General features: G+C 46.1%; 1 protein-coding gene across 1 annotated transcript in view; it reads right to left on the bottom strand.

The window, feature by feature from the left end:
* Positions 1–12,823, bottom strand: part of PRKCQ (protein kinase C theta) — a 186,046-nt gene extending 173,223 nt beyond the window's left edge. The window contains 1 exon segment of the mRNA XM_042944801.1: positions 12,741–12,823. The gene's annotated coding sequence lies outside the window, so the exon portion shown is untranslated.
* Between the last annotated feature and the right edge of the window lie 1,663 nt (positions 12,824–14,486).

A 14,486-nucleotide genomic window follows, 5' to 3' on the forward strand; every position in this document is an offset into this window, starting at 1 on the left:
TTAATTAATTTCAAAAATCATGTGCTAATTTACGCTTAGCAACGTTGGCAACTATTTTTTTGTGTGTGTCAAATATGTCACATTTATTTTAATAGGTGACAAAAAGCCTTTTCCTCCTGTGCATGTGGCTTACTCTCCTAAAGCACTTTCCCTCTCAGATCTCAAGTGTACTGTAAATATTAACAAATCTCAGTGCCCGGGAACTAGGAAAGAATCCCACTAGTCAAATCCTTCTTTTCATTGGAACAGAGGAAGGAAGGTTCAAGTACCTTGTGCTGTGCCTTTGGCAAATACTTCAGCTGCCTCTGCTCCAGAACTTGGAATTATGCAGGCTATTTGTCACTGAATTATTTCATCAACATGAAAAGGATTTTTATAAAACTCGGTTATATGTGAGGGGCAGGGAGATTCAAGTCCCTCTTATGAAAGAGTTTATTTATGGCTGCTATGAATATCACCCCTTCCAAAGAGCCTATGTATAAAAATCCATGCTAATTTATTCTTTCTGAGTAACTAACGCAGAGGAAATTTTTTAAAAATTCCCTTCTTAGAGGAGGGAAGATCCTCTCTGGCTGCTGCTCCTCATTCACTTATCTTCCAGGAACAAAAACCGCTGGGCAAGGTAGGTTGCTCCTCTTGGAGGACCAGTACTTGGAGAAAACTCGGTTGTTACGGTATCTGAGAGAATTCGGCATGTTACAAGCATCACTGACATTGAAGGAAAGGTGTTTTGTTGCTACAAAGCCAACTAGAGCTGGATGGCTTTGGTGTTCAGGTGACGACGGTTCCATGTGTGGGTGAAGGGTCACGCATTCTTCTCTTGGTGACGTTGGCTCGTCACCCAGACTGTTCACCAATGCGTGCACATGGGCTAGCCAGAGCCTGGGAACCTTGACACTTATCTAATACCGTACCACCCCAGTGAATATGTGGACATCAAAGGAACTCCCAGAAAACAGCTACAAAATATTAGGATCACCAGGAATCCTAGAGACCCCTCATCCAACTCGTGCACCTTTTGGTCAATATGGAAAACTGGAATGGGGAACAGCTCCTTCTCTCCTCGCCCCCACGTCTATGACCCTCCCATTCGCCTTCATAGCTAGATGGCCATGAAAGACTGGTGTGGCCACGGAAAAGCAGGACAAAAGCAGGGCCAGGACGTGAGGCCACAAGACCCCAGAGCATCTCTGCAATCTCTTCCACTGAAAGTGACTCTCTAATTCAGATTCGTAATACCCTGCGTACCAACTACCATATGCCCCCACTTAGCAAGGAGCCTGGGAGTGTTGGGCAGAGAAGGCACCAGAGAACTACAGAGGCAGATGTCAAGGTAGGGACTGGCTACCAGAAGTCAGCACAGCAAATTGCAACCATCTACTTGGGGCTCTAGGAACCACTTTTCACTTAGATCCCTAAAGCCAACCTTGCAAATACGGACAAAAATTGCAGAGCTTAGGGCTCTTAAATACTAACGATCAGGCCCTGAGAAATGTCATATTCATAGAATCCTTCACACTGGCATTTGGAGGAAAGTAAAATAGATTCCCCGACTCCCTGAGGCTTCCTGATCCCCTTCAGGACCAAATGCAGCCTGAGCTCGGTGCCACGAGCTAAAGAAAAAGAAGGACGCGGAAGACGTGACACGTGCCCTTAGGTGAGCCTTCTCAGGAGATACGAGCTGAATTAAAGTATCACTACTGAGCTCTGGTTACGAGCTGGATAGAAACTGCAAGGCCCCAGAGACTCAAGAAAGTATGAGAGAGAGGATAAACACGTTATAAGCTACACAGCAAAGGTAGATCGCGAAAGGACACCGATTTTGTAATTGCCCGACGGGACTGTGGTTGAGAAGAGCTTTTCACGAACAGAGGCAGGAACGCACTTAGAGTTTAGGGGGCTTCCTTATTTTATTTCCCAAAGGAACACTCGATACTTGGGATGGTGAAGTCACTGCGGCTGGAATGCAGAGGAGGCTAAGTCTTGCACAGTGAGAAGCGTCTCCCTGATTCTACAGGCAAAGGTGAGCGTAACTACTGGGTGGTCCTTAGCTGACCACATGCTGACACTCCACTTGAGGGAAAGGCCACAGTGGAACCCACAGTGCTTGTTTTCCCTGAAACACAAGGCTATCCGTGCAACCAAGTATGCTTGGAAATCTGCCTCTGAAATCTCATAAAGGTTAGGTGGGTTTTTTTTTTGGTTACAAGCCAGAATCCTACACTCCACTTTTAATGTTGTCTTAGCTGTGGCTTACTTATGGTTAGGAACTTATGCATGTGCCTGTTTCGTTGTTTTATTGCTGGGATTTATTTTTTATCTTCTTTAAAAGATTATGGTATTTTTTCCCCCTTTGGTTTCATATTTTTGGCTTAGTCTACCTTTAAGTGAGCCCCCTGAAGTACTTTATTATTCTTTACTTTTCAAACATTTTTCTTTGAGGGGCACCTGGGTGGCTCAGTTAGTTAAACATCTGACCCTTAATTTCGGCTCAGGTCAGGATCTCACAGTTCATGAGATCGAGTCCTGCATTGGGCTCTGCTCTGGCACCAAGGACCCTGCTTGGGATTCTCTCTCTGTCCCTCTCTCTCTGCCCCTCCCCATGCTCATGTTCTCTCTCTCGTTTTCAAAGTAAATAAATAAACTTTAAAAAAAGAAGAGGGGCACCTGGGTGGCTCAGTTGGTTAGGCATTTGACTTTGGCCCAGGTCATGATCTCGTGGTTCATGAGTTTGAGCTCCGCATTGGGTCATGATCTCGCAGTTCATGAGTTTGAGCCTCGCACTGGGGGCTCTGTGCTGACAGCTCAGACCCTGGAGCCTGCTTTCACATTCTGTGCCTTCCTCTCTCTCTGCCCCTGCCCCGCTCACGATCCATGTCTCTCTCTCTCTCTCTCTCTCTCTCTCAAAAATAAACATTAAAAAAACTGACCAAAGAGAAGATAAAATTTATTTTTAAAAGTTTGAAAAATAAAACATTTTTCTTTGAATGCTTTCAATGATTTTATCTTTGACATGCTTTTATCATCCTTGTTCTTGAATTTAGTCCTTTACTTTTTACCTTTCCTGTTACCTGCCTTAATGAATTTCCAAGATGATTATGTTTTTTTTTTCTGAAGATTCTGCAACATCTTTTATCATTTAATTAAAGTCCTTTTACCTCTTTTAATCTTTTATATTTTCTTTTCATTAAAATAGTTTTTGAGTTCTTGGTATATCTACATTTAATGTTTACCTACTGCCTCATCCTTTTGCTTGTAGGGTATTTCAGAATATTGTAAATGTTTTTTTAATGTTTATTTTTGAGAGTGAGAGAGAGAGAGAGAGAGAGAGAGAGAGAGAGAGAGAGCGTGAGTGGGGGAGGGGCAGAGAGAGAGAAGGAGACACAGGATCCAAAGCAGGCTCCAGACTCTGAGCCATCAGCACAGAACCCGATGTAGGGCTCGAACTCACAGACCGCAAGATCACGACCTGAGCTGAAGTCAGACGCCCAACCAACTGAGCCCCCTAGGCGCCCCTCAGAATATTTTAAGATGACTTTGTATTCCCTGATCATTCTCGGTTTAATCTTTCTTCCTTTTATTGTTGGCATTATAATGGTCATCAAAGTGAAAGACTGAGGGTGACAGAGGGAGAAAATCACACCATACGTAGGGGAGATGGGAGTTTTTACCTTGTAGCAAATTGCCTTTAGCATCTTTGAATGTTTCCCATTACCTCCGGCTCTTAGTTTCTAGAATGTATTCAGACTCAGAGGACTGGGGCCAAGATGATAATGATTCTACTTGTGCAAATATTTAAACCCCTAGTTTGGGATTCCTTTCTCCTGTCACTTAGCACATAGTCTCTTACACACAACATGTTCTAAAACGTATGGCTCATTTATTTACTCCACTAATACTTATTGAGAACCTCCCATATATGTCAGATACGGTGACGGATGCTGGCAGTTCCACAAAGAATAAGTAGGAATGTGCTGTCTGCCTTCTGAGAGCTTGTAATCTATTGGGGGAATCTAAAAGGAAACAAACAATAGCAATACATTTTAGGTGCTGTGGTTGCTAACATTTACTGATTGGTTACTAAATGCTATACAAGGTACTAAGCACTTTATATGGATGATCTCATATGCCCTCTAAGAACATGTAGAAGGAAATGAAATCCAAATTTGTAGGATGAGGAAAAGCTTTCTAGCTTATCTAAGTGAGGCTCTGAAGATGTACAGGAATTCACCAAAGGAAGGAGGGGTTTGAGGCTGAGCATAAAGTTCCATGAAGGCAGGGGGTGCCTGGGTGGCTTAGTCAGTTGAGTGTCCGACTTCAGCTCAGGTCATGGTCTCATGGCTCATGAGTTCAAGCCCCATGTCGGGCTCTATGCTGACAGCTCAGAGCCTGGAGCCTGCTTCAGATTTTGTGCCCCCCCCCCTCCTCCCTTGCCCATGCACTGTTTCTCTCTCTCTCTCTCTCTCTCTCTCTCTCCCTCTCTCTCCCTCAAAAACAAATAGACATTAAAAAAAAAAGTTCTATGAGGGCAACAGGATGCATGGGACCGCTAAGGAACACAAAAGAGGCTTGGACTTATAGGAATGGGATGTATGTGTTGCTGGAGAAATGAGTCTTGAGAGGACAGGGGAGTGTAGATCAACCAGAACACTCTGATTCATGTGATAAAGTCTGGGTTTCATTCCAAGTGTACTGGGTCACCACTGGAGAATTTAATACTAGGAGTGACACTCTGAGATCTGGGTTCTAGAAGGGTGCCTCCAGCTGCAACATGGAGAACTTTCTGTAGTCACAGACCAGGTAGGAGGTTCTGGCAGTAACACAGAGGAGAAACAGTGGTGGCCTCTACACAGAGCAGGAAAGGAAGGTGGGAAAGGGTGGATGGAATGAAGAGGTGCAGAGGACGGAACTCACAGAATGTGGTTTGGGGTGAGGAGTAAAGGAAAACCATCTAGAGGACCTCTGCTTGTGTGAGAAGAGGTGACGCCAGTGCCAGGTACAGAAGCCAGTGCCAGGTACAGAAAAGAGCGGTAGGGAAATATTTGCAGCAAGAGAAAGGGGAAGGTGATGTGTTCAGTTTGGGGCGTTCGGTACCGAATGCATCCATCAAGTAGCGGCAAAAGATTGGTAGGACTTTGCATTGGTGAGTTTTGGGTAGCGGCGAGCGAGGACACGGCTCGGAAGATGAATGAGGGATGGCGTGGCCACGGGAATAGAGAAGTGAGGATCATCAGCCTCCCAGGGGACAGAAAGGAGAGCAGATTGCAAAGGAGAGGAGAAGAAAGAGGAAGAATGAGAGAGGGGACGGAAGGGAAACATTGCTCCAAGATTGCAGGAGTGCTCAGTGCACGGTCCGCTGAGGAGAAATCAACTCAGAGAGGAGTGGGATTTAGTCAGAGTTGGCAACAGGGAGTGTGAGTTTCCCAAGACGCAGTAGAGGCAAAGCCAGATGTCTGTGGCGAGACATGTGGAGCGAGAAAACAGTAGCAGGCGGAAAGGACAATTTAAGGAGTGTGGCACGGAGGAGGAGGAGGAAAGAGAAAAAAGTAGCTAGAACAAGGAAGGGATTTAGGCGTGTTTGATGCAGTGAGAATGGGGCCAGTGAGGAGGGAGGGAAGGAATACACAGATGAGAGAGGACAGAATCAAGAGAACAACATGCCCGAGAATGGGGAAGGCATGGGTCCCGGAGCACCAAAGGAGGAGGAGGATTATTAGCCAAGAGAATGAGGCATCTTTTTTTCTTTTTCTTTTCATTGTGAAAAGGAAGGAAGGATGGGAGGGTAGATCCAGCTGACGTTAGGCTGTAGCTTTGTGATCACAAATTCAGTCTGTTCTCATCAGGAAAACTTCCATTTTGCTCAGTGAAGGGGGAAGCAAGGCAACAGGCTGAGGGTAGGGGGCTGGGCTGGCAGGTGATGGTCACAAGTGGCTGCTGTGGAAAGCAGGGAGGCTTGGCCAGGGAAAGCCTGAGAGCCTGGCTGATGTTAGAAATCGCAGAATTAGAGCGTCATGAATTTGCATAGTTGCACAAGTTTGCTCAGTATAACTTATCAACCTCTTTACACAAACTGGGAGAAGTAGACAGTGGCCCCAGGGTCCCCAGCTTTAGGACGGAAAATATGTCATCTCACATGGCACTACCCATGCTCGTCCGGGGGACAGCTTTGGGGGAAGTAGCTGTTTTCATCTTTGTCAACTTCAGGTTGAATGATTCCCAGTCTATATAATCAACACTATTTCCACCTCACTGACCTAGTCCTTTAAGAAGCTGATGTGATACCTCTCAAAGTTTCCATTCTTCCTAACAAATGTGAATACGGTTACACCACTTTCCTCAAGAAAATATCTTCCCCAAGCAGCCAACTGATGAACACACTTGGGGAAGACAACCCACAGAGGCATAAAAAAGAATATTAAATTAGGAGCCAAGAGACCAGGGTTCACGGTTAACAATTTGTTGTGCGATCCCTGATCAAGTTTCTTCACGTCTTCACGATTCAGTGTTTTCTCCGTAAACCATGAAAGACCCATCTGACACACAGGGCTTTAGAGTAAGTGATCCCATGTATCCCAGCACTTGGCACACCGCACGCTTAACAAATGTCACTTTTCTTTCCATTTCTCCTTCTTCCTTCCAGCCTTGAGCTTGTGTGATCCCATGACTTACCAGGAAGGGTACAGAAAACTAAATGCCGTGAGTCTATAATTTTCAAACAGGTGAGAAAGAGACTATGTCCTAAATTCCATGATAGAAAACTTCATGAAATCATTACTTTTGCTACATGAAATGGGTGTTAGCGTTTTCTGTTCTATTTCATTTTGAAAGAGAAGCTTGTCACAAAGCAATACATTAATTTCATAATCCACTAATGGATTGTGTCTTGCAGGTTAAAAAAACATGGTGCGAGAGGCCTGTTTTTGCACCACTGAAATCAGTCCATGAATGAGCCATGGAATAGAGACGGTTTAAGACCACTGCTCTAAACATGCAACACATGCAACTGAAATGCATTTCTCCCGAAATTGCAAGAAGGGCATTTCGTCTTATGTTCATGAAAGACTTGGCTTCTTGGCCACCTGGGCTATGAAGAGGCATCTTATCTGACCATGAACTCAGCACGTGGTCTGCTCTGGAAACAGCCGTGTCTTGGCAGCACTCTACTTACGGGTTATTTTAGTGCTCACTCGGGATGAACAGCTCAGAGGGCAGGGGATGAGCAGGAGGATAAGAGAGGCAAGGGCAATGAAGGGTCAGCCTTTTGTCCTTTTTTTAGAAAAAAACGCTTACTTATTTTTGACAGAGAGCATGCGAGCAGTGGAGGGGCAGAGAGAGAGAGAGAGAAGGACAGAGGATTCGAAGCAGGCTCCAGGCTCCTGTCAGCACAGAGCCCGATTCAGGGCTCAAACCCACGAACCGTGAGATCTTGACCTGAGCCCAAATCGGACGCTCAACCGACTTAGCCACCCAGGTGCCCCTGCTCTTTGTACTTTTAACTGAAGAGTGGCAGTGGATGCCACAAACACACTTTGAGGGGAAGCCACTGGGCTCACCCCGCTCTCCTGTACTCACCTGCTGCACTCCAGCCAGACTCTTCCTTTCCTTTGCTGGGATGTCGCGATCACAAGCTGCCAGGCCATTCTACAAACGCCATCCCCACTTCTAGAACACCCTCACCGGGCTCACTGCCAACTGCCATCACTTCCGCTGAGATATCTTCTCAGACACTCCAAATCTAAGTGCTCCCATAGCACCATGTACATCCCCAGGACGGCACTTGCCTAGTCACCATATGCTTATGTATTGCAGGCCTACTATGTGCCAGGCCCTGCTATAGCAGCCAGGGATACAGCTATGGATGAAACACTAGCCCTCACAGGGTTTACCCTCCAGAGGAGGAAACAGGCAGGAAATAAACAAATATATAATACAGTTGCACACCATCATAGTATAAACTGACACATAACAATATACATGCATGATGAAATCATCACACTGCCTTGTAATTTCCTCTTTACTCGTCTGCCTCTCCCCTACGAGTTAGACAGTACAGTGTGTGGCTCTGGGGCTCATAACAAAAGCTTGATGAACTAAAGTACAGCCATCAACCTTTTGGCTCTCTGCGATGTCCCAAGAATTTGCCTTGTTTTGGTTGCCTACAAGAGATAATCTAGCCTTTAATCTGCAAAAGGTCTGTCCTATACATTTAAGGTTATTAGCACTAACACCATGCTTCCTTTATTCTTGATAACCATTTCTTTTTTTTTTAATTTTTAATGTTTACTTATTTTTGAGAGAGAGACAGAGAGACAGGGAGTGGGGGGGGAGGGGCAGAGACTGAAAGAGAGAGGGAGAGGGGAGACACAGAATCCGAAGCAGGCTCCAGGCTCTGAGCTGTCAGCACAGAGCCTGACACGGGGCTCGAACTCATGGACTGCGAGATCATGATCTGAGCCAAAGTTGGACGCTCAACTGACTGAGCCACCCAGGTGCCCCGAACAACCATTTATTTCTACATCACGAGGTCCTTCACGTAGGTTGGGGCAACCCTTCCTAGAAGGACCTTTTATCTTTCAAGAGCCCCCCTGCCCTGGTTTCCCTGGTCCTTCAGGGGATGCTCGAATAGTGGTTGCTTTAGTGATTCTGCACTAGAAAAACGTACATAAACAAGGAGAGAGAGGAAAGACCAATGAACTCAGGAGACTCATAGACCCCTGAGTCTAGCATCAAACAATTTAGTGAAAAGCTCATTGCTTACCACCTCACAACACATGAGGATGACCACTATCAAAACAAACAAAATCCAGAAAATATCAAGTGTCGCCGAGGATGTGGAGAAACGGAAACCTTTACGCACTAGTGGGAATGTGAAATGATGCAGCCACCGCGGGAAACAGGATGATGTATCCTCAAAATATGATATACCGAACTGCCATTTAATCCAGTCAAAAGAATTTAAAGCAGAGACCTAAAGAGATATTTATACACCTATGTTCAAAGTGTTATATATAAACCAAAACGTGGAAGCAACCCAGGCGTCCATGAATAGATGAGTAGATAAACAGAACAGGATATACACACACAATGGAATATTATTCAGCCTTTAAAAGGAAGGAAATTCGGACAAATGCTACAACACATATGCATCTACAGGACATTATGGTGAGGTAAGCAAGTCTCACAAAGACAAATACTGTATGTTTCACGTGTATGGGGTGCCCAGAGTAGTCAAATTCAGAAAGACAAAATGAAGAATGGAGGTTGCCAGGGGCTGGCGGGAGGGTGAACGGGGAGTGTTAAATGGGGACAGAGTTTCAGTTTTGCAGGATGAAGGAGCTCTGTTGATAGGTGGTGGCGATGGCTGCCCACCAGTGTGAAGGTACCTAATACCACTGAAAGGTACCTTTCAAAATGGTTACGATGATGAGTTTTATGGTATGTGTACCATTTTGTCACGATTGAAAACACTTGTGGCGCTCAGTTGGTTAAGCATCCGACTCTTGATTTCGGCTCAGGTCATGATCTCGTACTTGGTGAGTTCGAGCCCGGTGTTGGGCTCTGGGCTGACAGTGCAAAGCCTGCTTGGGATTCTCTGTATCTCCCTCTCTCTCTCTCTGCCCCTCCCCTGCTTGCACTCTCTCTCACACAAAATAAATAAACATTAAGGAAAAAACAAAAACCTAAAACCTTAACTGGTAGGTTGTCCAGCTCTGTGTCAGAGTCAGACGTACGAGCTGTTAAGACCTGGGCAAGCGATATAACTTCCTTGAGACTCAGGTTCTTCACCTGCAAAATGAAAGTGGTGATGATGATAATAATATGCAATTTATAAAAGCATTGCAAAGATTACATGAAATAGGAATGTTTGTCAAATATAAAATTCTGGGCTTCATACCTGGCACGCAAATGATAAGTAATACTGCATCGATCAAACCATTATTTTATTGCTTTTGTTGGCTCTGATTATTATCATCAATATTACTAGCTTAAAGTTAACATCAACCTGTAGAAGCATGTCCGGCCAAAGAGAGTACTTTAAAAATGGGCTAATTTAATCGCGGAACAGAAACTAATTTCTGAAACTCTGATTCTCCCTTTGCCCCAAGGGTTATGTTTAGATGACAGGGAAATGTGGATTTGTGTATAAATGCTTGATGTGTTAGGATATTGAAAGATGTTTCCTTTATTGCAAGAAAATATCTTTTAATTCAACTTTCTGCCTCGATGTGTTTCTGATTGTCTCATGATCTCTTCCTTAACAGCCAGAATAGGCATGAACAGGCAAAATTAGATGCACTGCTGTTTGAAAATGAGATCCTGGAAGTTTTACGATAATGGACAGACATGAAGAAGTCAAATGCTGTGCATGACACCATGAGACCATTGTCTCTGCTTTCAATTACACATATGATTTGGGACAAAATTATGTAAATATGAAATCACATGATCCATGTGTGTTCCCTGGGATTTTTCATCATACAATAATTTTTTTTAAATTTTAAACAATTTAGGAAAATTACTTCAAAGAAAAAAGAGAAAAGGGTGAAGACTCTAAAAAGGAAACCACCTGAGAGGAAAATATTATTAACCCTTATTAACAGTCACATGCAATTATTCTATCCGCAATATTTTGGGGAGCAAACAACATAATCTGCAAATCTAAAATATGACATGCATTAAAAACAGGAAGTACTAATTCTAATTCCTATTTTAAAGGAAGGCAAATGTCTTATCATGAAATCCTGCATCTTCCCCCCAGAAGAGAGAGAATATATTACAACCAAATGAGGGACCTTCAAAGAAATGACCAAAGACAAATGGGCAATTCAGGGGAGCCTCCAGAACCTGCTCTGAACAAGGGAAATGGAGTCTTAGAGTTGAAAGGGATCTTTGAGATGCTAAGGAGGACGAAGGTGTAAATAATTGTACAATATCCTTGTGTATCTAAAGAGAAATGCCAACAGCAGAAGAAACGAAAGTTCTAGTAGCTGACCCAGGGATATTCAGAGCCGACTCAAGGGTGTTTCCATCCTAGGGAGGTGGACCCAGCCGGAGGACCCACAAAGAAGCTTGCCCAAGCGCTTCTTGCCATTCTGAGCCACCATGGCACAAGACGGTGGCGGAAGTGAGCATGACACATTGAAGGGTGGCGATGAGAAGTCCTCCCTGGAACTTCACATTGTAAGAATTTACAAGAAAATCACAGGGGTGAAACAAAGGCTGGTGAGGCTGAACAGGTTACTCTTGAAACCAGAGATAAAAGTTTATGAGAGCGAGAAGAAAAAACAACAACAACAACAACAACCAACAAGATGACTTAATTTAGTCTTAATCACTAAAGGGGAGGAATTTCACAGCTGAGGCTTTGGAGGTTTTAGAAGGTCTTCTTCCTGTGCCTTAGGCTTTAAATATACGTACATGCAATCAGCAGAAAAGGGACTAACAACATCAATCTGTGACAGACACCTGCCTCAAACAATGGCACTGATCTCAGAGGGATTTTAAACAGCTGTGCATAAACTTCAAAGGTAATTTGCAACCAAATTGGTAAACGTCACCCTCCTTTGTCACCCTCCTTCCCACTAGACACAGCATTTTTTAAAGAGATTAAGCATCCGCCCCTAAGCCTGCCATTTTACAAGAGTTACCAGAGATAAAGTTAGGGGGAAAAACAAAGTTGGTGATTCACAAGGTTGGGGTGTGGGGTGGGAGAGGGGGGACCCTGGAGCTTAGGAGCAGGGCACCTTCACCAAACATCCCTGCCAGGGAAGGGGGGCTGTGCTGGTCACCGCTTCTACAGAAGGCTGGGTCCAAGGGGGAAGGTCTAGAGAACCAGTGCAGGGGGGTCAGGTGGGCACCTGGCCCTGGCCAGACCTGCACCTTTCCTACAGGCTTCACCCTCATGGCTGAATAACCTTTTCTTACACAACCTCAAAGGACAAGGCAGCTCAGTGGCAGACTCCAGGCGGAAAGAATCTGAATCTCCAGCGGGGCCAGACCTTTGGGCCTCTCCTCACTCATGCCTATAGGGAGTGCCCAAGCCTTTAGCGTGAACAGTCCATTTCACACAGATAACTGGGGCTCTTAAAATTCAATAAAATAAAGATATTTAACTCTACTTTCTTAACATGTGGCTCTGAATGCCGAAATACAGAGAATCTCACTAGAGGTTACAGGATTGAGCACCCCACTTTTTTTCCCCCGTATCTATCACAGAGCCGCCTCACCCTGCCCCAGGACCTTGAAAAGAAATTTGGTTTTGTTTAGAAGTGAGTCTTGGCAGCCCTGCCTGCTGCTCTCGCAAACCCTAAGGAAACGACCTGTGGGCAGGTCACCATCTGCATCAACCATCTCTCCTTATAGCATTTGCCAAGGATAAAAAACTTTCCACCTTCTTCCCTCCTTCCCACCCCAGTAAGTCCAGGTGAGAGGGGAGAAAACGAGAAGTGAAGGCGCCCCCCAGCCCCAGCCTCGGTGGCCTCCACACGGCCAAGGTCAGCTGCGCCCTACGCCACCCGCGCATAAGATGCCACCGGAGGCAAGTGGCCCAAAGTTTGCTGCGCTCTAGTCCCCTGGCGGCCGGGCAGGCGTCCCGCGCCCCCTTCCCCGTTCGTCTCGCAGCGGGACCCGGGCCGGCCTACCCCCGACTCCGCACCCCGCCCCGCCGGGTCGCGGCCCCGGTACCCCGCGCAGACCCCCTGCCCTCCCCGGGGCCGACGCCCCCACCCCAGCTCACCTACCTGCAGACGGGGCGCCCGGGGTCCCAGGCGTTGCTGCTCGGCGGCGGCGCGGGCACTGGCGGCGTCCCGGCGCCTGCCAGGGGGCGCTCGTGAGCCCGCGGCCCGAGCGCCCGAGCCGGCCCAGCGGACGCCCGCCCAGGAGCCCGCGCCCCGCTCCGCGTCCCCTCCCACCGCGCCCGCCCCTCGCCCGCGCTCCTCCCCCGCGCCTCCCGCCCGGGCCCCGGGGACGATGCGGGAGGTCGCGGCCAGGGGCGCCCGGCACCTGCCGCCGGCTGAGCTCGTGCGGACTCCACGCTTCGCCCAACTGAAAATCGAAAACCACCCTTCCGAAGGGAAGGATCAAGGTCATTCGGTGAACAGAACTTCACGGGTTTCTCTTTTTACACTACAAAAGGGCTCATCGACATGGTTCCTGAAGTTCTCTTTTAAAGTTACCTCCCCAGGACTGTGGGTGCTTTTCTGTCTGGAGGATGCTCTTTTCTACGTTGTGTGCCCTAGCTGCCACCGTATTTTATTTTTGGTTTTTATTTTTGCACCCTGTGGCTTCACGTATAGTTTCCGAAGTTGCATTGCTTTAAAACTTTGACAGCCTCCAAGCTACAGTATAATGTCCTTACAGGTGCATGTCATTTGAAGCCTTTGCACCTTGTTGGTGATGCTGATGGTGATCCTGATGAGGATGACTGGGGTTAATTTTTCAATCAGGTTAGAAAACTATATGTCTGGTTCCCAAAACTGTTACAGAGCGATTCTCTCACGATCATGACACTAAATGTTTAAAGTGTACTTGCTTCAGGCTTTTGTTGCTATAATTTTCTAACACCACATTAGTCTGAGAAATATATATATTTTTTTTTGAGAGAGAGAGAGATTTAAAAGGTAAAAACGAGCAAAATCTTGGATTAACAGGCTTCTGATCGTGGATGTATATATAGTGTCAGTTGCAAAGGATCTCTGATGGCAGCTAGTTCCCAACTTTTAATTTAAAGATGAAAAATGTAGGCGCAAGTGGGTGTGTTGACTTGAGAAATTCACATTGCTGCTTTGTGGCAGGGAAGCTAGATAGGGCCACTCTTTCCCCTAATCTCTATGAACTCAGCAAAACAAACACACACTCCTTTTGAGGATAAAGATGCAATCCGTGAAAACTAGCCCCTCTCCCACACTTGTTAATCTCTAGCCATATTGAACTGATACTCAGGCCAGAATCACCCAACAGAGAGGCTGCCTCTTGGAAGATCCTAGCCAGGAAGGAGGTGCGAGGGTAGATGGACTCTCAGAGTGCCGCTCACCATGGCGTCATGAGAGCCTGGCGCATAGTAGGCACTGACTGTATATTTGCTATTGAAATCTGGTGGCGAAAGGTAAGTATGGCTGGGAACAAGGCTGGAAGAATTCGCTCCGGTGAGAAGCCCAGCTTCTCTCTGCAGAAGAGAAACTTCTAGTTCGAAATGCCTTCCTCCTGGTTCTTCTCCAGCCATCCCTAAACAGAGCCTGTCACATGGAGAAGAAGAGATGGCCAGCTGTGAGCGTCTGCAGTGCCAGCAGGAAACCCACTCATTCCTGACGGCTGGGATTTTCACTGACCATTTGAGAAGGAGCTTACGCACGTATAGAAGCTCAAGGAAAGTTCGTGTGTGTTTTTAATTTAGTCTGTGGTCAATGGCTTTTAAAAAGTTCCAAATAATGATGATCATGTACTGAGTGCCCATATACGAGGCAATGTAAAGTGTGCATTGCACTTTT

This window comes from Panthera leo, chromosome B4 (assembly GCF_018350215.1).
Source record: "Panthera leo isolate Ple1 chromosome B4, P.leo_Ple1_pat1.1, whole genome shotgun sequence".
In the NCBI taxonomy this organism is placed as follows: Eukaryota; Metazoa; Chordata; class Mammalia; order Carnivora; family Felidae; genus Panthera; species Panthera leo.